Raw genomic sequence first — 10,437 nt, forward strand, 5'->3', positions numbered from 1 at the left:
TCCATGCATGTTTACCTAGTGCTCCCTTGTGTTTTCCTATTACTCCCTAACACTCCTCAGCATGCATTGGCACTCTCTAGCACACCTTCGCACTCTTCTATATGCTCTGCTACTTCATAACATGCATCACATTCCCTGACGCACATTGGAACTTGGCACGTGTTGGCACTTGGAAAGTCTTAGCATGTTTGGCATGCGTTGAGATGACTTGGTATGCTTTGGCATGGTTTAATATTAAAGTTATTTGAGATCAATTATTGGAAACTAGATGAGAAGAAACAGAGGAATATTTGGCACATAGAATGCATTAACACTTGGCACTTGGCACCTATTGGTACCTAGCATTGGTGTGCCTAGCATGCCTCTCATGGAAAAGGTAAATTGATGATTTATTAACCCTACTTTGTGCTCATTTCCTTGTAGTTTAACTTGTTCCTCCTTTTTTTTGCCTTGACATTCCCTGGCAATATTGTCACACCCTTGTATACCTTAGCATGCCTTAGCACTTGGAACATCTTATCTTGTTTGACATGTCCTCGTACTATCTTTAACATGTTAGCATGCCCTAGCATTCCCTAACACACATTGGCAGTCATGACCTCACAACTAGCATTACATTTTTCCATGACTTGGGAACCTTACATTCACTAGAACACCTTGGCACTCCCTAGTTGTCATGCCCTTTGATATCCTCCACAATGTCCCAGGCTGATGCGGAGAGTGATAGAGGTAACCAAAAACTAAGATTTTAGTTTGGTAGCTAGCCCTACCAAACCATAGAGGGCTCTCTCTATGAAATCACAGCCAAGAGATGACTTGAATGTAAATGATTTTATCCTAGATAGCTAGGCTTAGGTGGGTTTTAGAAAATTTAGGGTTTTGTTGCCAGATAAGGGAGAAAAACCTGGTAGCTAGGTCAGAGGATCAAAGGATTACATCAAAAAAGATATAAAGGAGAAAGGTAGCATTACTTTTGTGATGGACCTTAGGGTTTTTGAGTGTAGTGTAGTGTTTAGAAGAAGAAAAAGGTCTTAATGAGCATGAAGCATGAATTCTTTAAGCAAGAAAGAAAGTAACACATAATGATTTTTCCATCAAAATAGAGCTTTATGCAAAGAATTTTGTTTATAATTTGTAAGGAAAACCATTGAAGAATTGATGAATGGAAAGAGAAGATGCATATATTTCATATAAAGCCATAATAGAGAAAAAAACAACATCACAAACTTACTACACATGAATTCTTAGATAATAGTTGCAAACTATGTCCTTTCATTTCCATAAAATGTCCAAGTACAAGCTACAAAAGTTCTCTCCTCTGAAATCCAACCCGTTCTATCACTGAGAAACTGTTACATATAAACAAAAACAAGATCTCCCCACTCTGAGGGGTCGGATCCATGACTCTAGGAACCGTTCCATGAGGTGTTCTAACCAAACCCTAATGTCTAGAGAAGTTAAAAACAACTTCTACATCAATTAACTTTGACTCCAACCTCATAAATGAGGTCAAATTTACACCGAAACAGCTTACAAAGACTAACCACCCATTATTTACATTTACTTTTACCGCTCACATTCATCTACTTCACCCTTTCACTTTTACCAACGTGAAACTAGGAATTACAAAAAATTACACAGTGAAAAGTTTACGAAAATCTCAGAAATTTCCAAGTGCACAACAAGTTGTTGGAGTCCATTTTTGAGTGCCTTTCTGAAGTCCAAATCCTTATTTGAATCCTGTTTTTGAAATTTTGGAGAGTTCATATGTATTTAGAGTATTTTTTCACTCATAAGGACCCATTTTTGGCTGAGATATGGCCATTCTCCCAAGGTGTCTCCAGGTGTGCAGCGAAATGGAAAAAGGAGGGCAGAAAGGTGATTTTTGGCCTCTTTTTTTCAAATTTCTCAAAAAATGAGCCCCAGAATAGGAAAGTGTGAAAATGGGTTTTGAGAGGGGGTCATAATATTTCCAAAAATTCTTATTTTCCATCATTTGGAGCCCACACTACGCTCCTAGATAGAAAATTGCCAAAAATTTTCAAGTCTGCAATAGTCTGCACCAAAACACAAAATTTTCTCCAAATCATCCCAAAATTTGTCCAAAGATGCCTGATGAGGTATGTTATGAAATCACGGATGCTTCAGAAATCAAATATACCTTTCTCCTCTTGGATGATTAGGGTTTCCTTGAGTTTTTCCTTCCACTGCTTAATTTTGACCTTGGCAACCTGATTCCTTCTATAATAATGGATGGCCATTTTCATTTGCAACTTGTTATCCCCATTGGCCTTATCAAGGAGCTTATTAAGGTGGAAATTGAAATTTTCAAGCCAAAAATCCTTGTCCTCATTTATTTCCATGGCAATCCTATCTTCAAAGGTCAATTCTTCCCTTGGTGGCTTTTGTTCTCTTTCCCTTTGAAATGCCTTCCTAATACCCATTGTACTTGGTCTCTTCCTTGCCACATATCCTTCATGGTTCTCAGTGTCCTCATGGTCCACCACTTCCTTGCCTTTCATTTCTTGCTTCATGGCTTTGAATTGTTCTTTCTCCATGACTAGTTTTTTTTCCTTAAGTTGATTGTTTTCTTGCTCAAGGAATGAAATGATGAATTTGGCCCTTTCCAAATTGTCCTTGAGATCCTTGATTTGAGAATCCTTCTCTTTGATGACTTGTTGCAAGGTTTGATGCTCATCATGTGCCTCCAAATAAATTTGGTCAATGTCATGCTCAATGGGCTCCTCATCATGTAAAGAAGCTTCATGATGTGATGGTGATCCTTGTTCTATTGATGTAGTAGGCTTGGCCCATTTCTCAATTTGAGGTGAAAACAAAAGCATGTTACAGATCCATTTGGGCACATCACTCCCATCATCTAGATCAGTGTTTTAGGGCTCATCAAACCCTAATTTTAGTTGCTACATGCCCTAAACAAGTCAACCATTTGAATGCCTCCTTCCTAGATAGTTTCATGGCCTGAAGACATCTTGAAATGACCTCTAGAGGGACCAGCGTAGTTAGGCCCATGAAAAGGTGCGTTGTAGAGCAGTTATGTCCATGCCAGGGTGCTCTACAGAGCACTTAGGCCCTCTTTGACCTATTCTGGGAAAGTTTGAGTGAAATTCACATAGGGTTTGGGGAATATTCTTATCTTCTGGAGCCTTCTAGAAGATTCCCACACTTATAATCTCCTATGAGCTTGAAAATGGATGAGGAATGAGTTAAGATACATCCTATCCTCTCATCCCTTCCTACATGGAACTAATTCTAAGTATGGAAGGCCATTCAATACCCTAATTGATGACAAAACCTCCTCCATCTTCCTATAAATTGAGCACTCATCTAAGTGATCAATGGGCTGGACTTTGATGATTGTAAGGAGATGATGTTAGTTTGAGAATTGAGACTATTGTAAGTGTCGTTATGCTGTCGGATTGTCATTCTTATGATGTGATGTGGATGGAACCAAAGCTGGAGGAGTGACTTCGAATCAGGCTTCATGGTTATAATTCTTCCTTCTATTCAATAAAGTATTTGCACCTCTTTCGATATGCTTATATTGATATGTGATGCTTATATGTGTGAATGTATCTGATTCCATTTAATTGTAATCAATATATCTTTTTCTTTGATTGGTTCTTTGTCTTCTGTTGATGTTTACAGGTACTTCTCAAGCGTGTTAAGTGCGGGAAGGAGTGATAGGATCGATACAAAGGAGACAAGAGGAAAGTGGAAGTACAACTAGGTCCTCTCATTCTCTTTGTCTTATCTATTGTTTATAGAAAAATGTTAAGGTTCTTTAAACTGTTGTTTTAGATATATCTACTTATCTAGGGAATTAGTATTTATCCGTAGATAAAGAATTCTCCAAACCAAATGGGCAACTCTACTTGGGAAGATCATCCTTCCTAGTAGCTTATCGACCTCCTAAGACACCCTTGCAGACCGTACTTGCTTTCATTGATTGTATTTCAGCTTTGTTGCCTTGAATTTTGGTCAAAAATTATGTCAATTTGCATCTTGAAATGGTTCACTGTCACCAGTGCAGGCTTGTGACCTCGGGACATAGTGCATCACAGAGCACCCTTGGCTTAGGGATAGTGCTCTGAAGCGCACTGTCTCCCATTCAAGGCTATGTTGATCCTCCTTAGGTCAAAGTTTCACTTTTGGATTGGGTTTTTTCTCCAAATTTCCTTCTGTTTATGCTTCCTGAAAGATGAATGATTGTAGTATCTTTGAAATCAATTTGTATTTTCTCTTTCTAGCCCTACTTTGGCTTGATTGATTAATGTTTATTAAATTATTTCTTTATCATTATCATTTCATAGTCAAATTTAGATTATAGTCGATTAATCTTTGTTCAAAAGAAAGTGTCGTAAAGTCTTTGTTCTTGCAAGAATAGTGATTGATTGTATGTGCGTTAGTTTCCTTTTGTTCATCTTAACATTAAGGAAATTGAAAAGAAAAGATTGCATCGTTCATATTGTAGTTTGTGAATGCTTGAAAGGAATAGCTAGGGGAATTGCATTAGATGTGCTCTTTGCTCTTTATCAAAGATCTGATTTCTATATCCCTACTAGCTAAGGTTTTCATTGTTCAATTGAATGAGAAGAATGGTTATCATATTGGTTGCATTTTAGTAATTACAAGCATACATCATGTGGCGAACTTTGAAAGGAAAATTCTAAATAAGATCAACTTAAAATTTATCTGAATTAACCTAATGGAGCAATGTCACTTAACAAAAAACATTTAGAGGTCTAGGCTAGAGACATGTTCTGGCGTCGTAAAACATAGCAGTTGTTGCTAACTTGTCTGCAATACATCCCGAGTGTGATACCTCATTCCACGTACATGAGTATATCGTAGCTCATCCTCATACCTTCAGGTATATAGGGTAGTTTTACAGTACGTAAAGTATACGGGAATGCTCTCACTGTGCAGTTTTACATTAGACAATGCTAATACGGATTGGGCCTCCATGTAATTTTTGGTATATATGGGAGGGAAACACTAGGTTGTTATCCATACTTAGGTAACCAAGTCTGCCACCTTGTACGCTGTGATACACCGAACACAGCATTCGGGGCGATTGCTTGCCTGTACTTCTAAGTTCGTCGGGAGGTATTCTGCAGTTCATAGTTGCTTGGTAAACCTTTTGCCTAGATTATCCCTCTTTTGTTTTGTTATGTTACTTTGTTTAAAATAAAATTAATTGACCATGGATAACATCCTCCACACTCACTCCTTAGTTGATCTTAGGTTGAAACATATGGCAACAAATCTAGAGTCCACCGATCAAGGAATTCCATTTCATGAGAATCCTACTCCTTTTTCTCCTTTCGAAAATATTGGTGCTCCTTATATGGCTACATTATCCCTACCAGGATTTACCACTGGCTTGTCAGTATGGTTTTTTTCAACCGCCTTGGTTCAAAATGTCGTGATTTTTCCACAATCGAGTACTCATCCAATTGGAAAAAATCAACCTCCAGTTGATCCCAAAGTTGACCCTTTGACATCTTCCTTGGTTGTCTCTTCCTCCCATTCTTCCTCTTTTCCTGGTGAAAGTATTGGTACTAGTAACCAGATGACTAATAAGAAGAAGAAAGGGAAGAAGAAGAAGAAGAAGAAAATTCAGCAGGGGGACAACCAAGCAACCATTGCTTTGAATGCAACTTCTAATGAGAAACCATCCAATAAGCCTCACAAAGTTCGATATCCTTGCAAAACTTGTATGGGAGACCATATTCTTCGAAATTGTCCTGATATTCCTCAGATCTTAGAAGAATGGCCTCCTCATTCACATCATCCTATGTCATCAACTTTTTGAGATCATGCTGGTGACACACCATCATCTAGTGGTAGTAAAGTTCATGGAAAGAAGGGTAAAGTTAAGTTTCTCTATAGGTTATGTGAAGGGAATCACCCCATTCACCTTTGTCCCTATCTAGATGAAGCCAAAAAAGTGTTGGATAATTGTCCTACTTCTCTGCAGCAACTTCCATCTAGTTACAGGAGACTCTCCCTTAATCCTTCACTAGTTGATAAAGTGAATGACCAAAATCAATCGTCAGCCAAACCCACTCTCTCTGAATGTGAATCCCATGAGTCTATACATGACCAATCACAGGTCGAGGAAACAATTGACCCAATTTCACCTTCAGTTAATCGTACCTTTCCTAAAGAGAGTGAGTATGATACCACTCATGTTCTTTTCGTTTCTTCAGATTTCAATGAGCTTGGAGGCAACCCTCCTATCCCATCAAGGCAGGAGGAAAATCATCCCATTCTTGTAACTAAAGGAGGTAATTCTCCCATTCTTTCGGTACCCCCTCCAAGTAGTCTGGTCACTTCCTTTTATTGGAATTGACTGGCAAGAGTTCATCTTCCTTCTTATGTGCCTTTCCAGATCATAGTACAGGTTTGTAATATGATTGTATCTGGCACTATTATAGATGAAGATGCATCTGTGAGTATCCTTTCCTCAAATTCTTGGAAAGCGCTCGGTTTGCCACCGCTTGTGCCTGGCAGGAAAAATCATTTATTTGAATGTGATGGTAGTCCCAGGCCCTTTAGATTACAATTTACTTCTTGGGCACGACTATGTTTATCACATGGGAGCTATTGTTTCAACACTCTTTCGAGTGATTTGTTTCCCGCGTGAAGGTAGAATTGTCATCGTTGACCATCTTTCATTTCCTAGTCCAAATATGGCTTCCACTCAACCATTTTCCCTAAATTGTCCTTTTGTCCCAATGCTATCTTCCCCACCACGAGTTAATTATGTGGCAACTCGTTCCATGCCTACATCAACTGACGATCAATTCAGTGATGTTGTACATTATGTATTGGGAGCATTCTAACTAGATCTCTCTAATGGATTCCTTGCTATGGATCCCTTCCAGAGCATTGTTCTCCCATCTGATGAGAACCTCTTGGAAGTCATGACCTCTTATGGGGCGTTATCAAGGAATATGAGGATAGTTCCTGGTCTTGTGTCAACCTCGTTAAAAAATGAAACAAAGGGTATGAGCATAGTTCCTTGTCTTGTGTCAAGCTCGTTAAGAAAATGAAACAAGGAATATGAGGAGAGTTCCTTGTCTTGTGTCAACCTCGTTAAAAAATGAAACAGGTCCATGAGGATAGTTCCTTGTCTTGTGTCAACCTCATTAAAAAATGAAACAAGGAATATAAGCATAATTCCTTGTCTTGTGTCAAGCTAATTAAAAAATGAAACAAGGAATCTGAGCACAAGGAATATGAGCATAGTTCCTTTTCTTATGTCAATCTCATTAAAAAATGAAACAAGGTCCCCTGGAGCAAAGTTCCAAGTCGAATCTTTGAGTAGATCTCATAAAATCCCAGTTGAGTCTTTCACTTGATCTCGTATATGAACTTTCATTCCATCCACCTCATAGCCGCAAGTAGTCTACTTAGGTGAATGTAATGAAGCTTGAGGGGCATGCACCTAGTGGTAAAGTTAAGTTTTCCTGTAGGTTATGTGAAGGGAATCACCCCATTCACCTTTGTCCCTATGTAGACGAAGTCAAAAAGGTGTTGGATAACCATCCTGCTTCACCGCAACGACTTCCATCTAGTTATAGGAGACTCTCCCTTTCATCATGCTAGGGGCATGTAAACTAACCCGAAGCATATTTTTTCTTGATTCAAGCTTCTGTAAAAATGAAACTGAATTCAAGCATAGTTTTTCGTTTCAAGCTTGTTTCACATGAAACTGAATCCAAGCATAGATTTTCATTTCAAGCTTGTGTAAACATGAAACTGAATCCAAGCATAGTTCGCTATAGTTCAAGCTTGTCTAAAAATGAACCCATATCCATTTTAACCCTCGTGATTGCCATTCTATCAGCCTCTTCCATCAGATGAGCCTTGGTTTTTCTCCTTCCATTTTCACTATCTGCTTGGCTGATCATACGCTTTCACTTGTTTGTTTTACCCTTTTTGAGGAACAGTTTCAATGAGTGGTCTTATTAGCTAGCCTCTTCACATAAATCAACATTCTTTGAGAAGTTTCAACATCACTGGAACTAGTTGCTATCCTAGACAGCACTCGTTCCTCTAAGCAAAGTCCTCTTTAATCTCTTTTCAGACTCTCAAAATATGAAAAGATTGTCGAGCGCTTGTCATTTTCAGCTCATTAACGGATTGGAAATGAAATATACCCAATATAAGTTTAAGCCTTTTTCAGAGTGAGATAGATTATTTATGAAAAAGGAATACGCTGATTGAACATGGTCAATAGGTTCTCTCTTGCATTGTTTTATGCTTTTTCAGACTTGAGAGACAAATATACGAAAAATAACTTGTGGAATTTTCTTTTCGTCCCTTTTCAAACTCTCTAAACATGAAAAGGACCGAGTTATCTTTGTCGTTAAACTCATTAAAATATCAAATAGTGAAAAACTTGTTAATCATGACAAGACTGAGTTTCACCTTTGCTAGACTCGTTAAAACATCACATAGCGATGGATTCACCCAAAGGGTGGAATTATACAACAAGCATATGTTATCCTCCTCAAGCTTGATAAAAATAAAGAGGTACTAGTCACCAATGACTAGGGAAAATGGAAAAATGGGTAAACTACTTTTGGTTGTTGGTGCTCTTGAACATGACACTTTTTCACTTCATCACTGTGAATATATCGGTTGGGTTATCTGCTTGATGGTCATCATACCTTGGTCTATCATACCATCCATTACTTTCTTTTTTGGGTCAATGCTGCCAATTCATTCAGATTATTTGGATTGGGTTATCTGCTTGATGGTTATCATACCTATGGTCTATCACACTATCCATCACTTTGGTTTTGGGTCAATACTGCCAATCCATTCAGTGTCACTGACATGTTCAAGAGAAGTCATTAAATCAAAATTCATCCTTTGCAATACCATAAACCTTCATTTTCATGACTGCCATTCCTGAACCTTGTGTCATCAGTGAAATTCTATCTCCAAAACTATTACACTCGTTTCTTGTCGTTGATGTGGGATACATCAAGGCCCTCTTGCGATCAGTCGCTTCTTGTTGACATCAACTCATTATCCGAGAAGTTTACCTAGAAACACCCTTCTAGTACCTTGAGGCTTGCATACATCAATGGCAATTTTCTCGCTTCCGGTGATAGGTTGACATCAGTGGCCTTTGTCCGAAAGAATTTGTATGGTGTTCGACATCAAAACATCTATTCACACCATGCAGAATGTACTGCAGTACCTTGAGGATCATTATCATTATTGGTGATTTCTCTCGCGTCTGTTAACGACTCACATTATTAGGTGGTAACCAGATGGTGTCTTCCCATGTTCGACTTCAAATCACATATTCGCATGGTTAGACTCGTACTTGAGTGAATCCTTGAACGAGATAGAAGACCTTGGATCTAGTTTCATCCATTTAGGTTGCGATTTCAGGAAATGTACCAAATCATCAATACAATGGCTTTATATTGATGGTCATATCATGGGTCTATATATGTAGACGAATGTCTATGTACTTGTAATGAAATTTTATATGCTGAGCATGGGTATGCCTTTGCTTAGTAATTCATGAGAAAAAATCAAAATATCATGATATAATGTATTGTAATCGATGCAGGTCACCAACCACTTCGGAACCTCCTCATCACATCGTAAATCATTTCACTCGACATTACATTTTCAACTTCATGCTTTAGGGGGCAGCTGTTACAGATCCATTTGGGCACATCACTCCCTTCATCTAAATCAGTGTTTTAGGGCTCATAAAACCCTAATTTTAGTTGCTACATGCCCTAAACAAGTCAACCTTTTGAATTCCTCCTTCCCAAACAATTTCACGGCCTTAAGACATCCTGAAATGACATCTAGAGGGACCAGTGCAGTTAGGCCCATGCAAAGGTGCGCTACAGAGTAGTTAAGTCCATGCCAGGGTGCTCTACAGAGCACTTAGGTCCTCTTTGACCTGCGCTAGGCAAGTTTGAGTGAAATTCACATAGGGTTTGGGGAATATTCTTATCTTTTGGAGCCTTCTATAAGATTCCCACACTTATCTTCTCCTATGACTTCAAAAATGCATGAGGAATGAGTTAAGATACATCATATCCTCTCATCCCTTCCTCCATGGAGCTAATTCTAAGTATGGAAGGCCATTCAATACCCTCGTTGATGAAAAAACCTCCTCCATATTCCCATAAATTGAGCACTCATCTAAGTGATCAAGGGGCTAGACTTTGATTATTGTAAGGAGATAATGTTAGTTTGAGAATTGAGACTATTGTAATTGCCATTATGTTGTCGGATTGTCATGCTTATGATGTGATGTGGATGGAACCAAAGATGGAGGAGTGACCTCGAATTAGGCTTCATGGTTGTAATTCTTCCTTCTATTCAATAAGGTATTTGCACCTTTTTCCATATTCTTATCTTGATATG

Source organism: Pinus tabuliformis, chromosome 2_2, assembly GCF_031772625.1.
Source record: "Pinus tabuliformis cultivar Carrire ecotype Pingquan chromosome 2_2, CPIR1, whole genome shotgun sequence".
NCBI lineage: Eukaryota > Viridiplantae > Streptophyta > Pinopsida > Pinales > Pinaceae > Pinus > Pinus tabuliformis.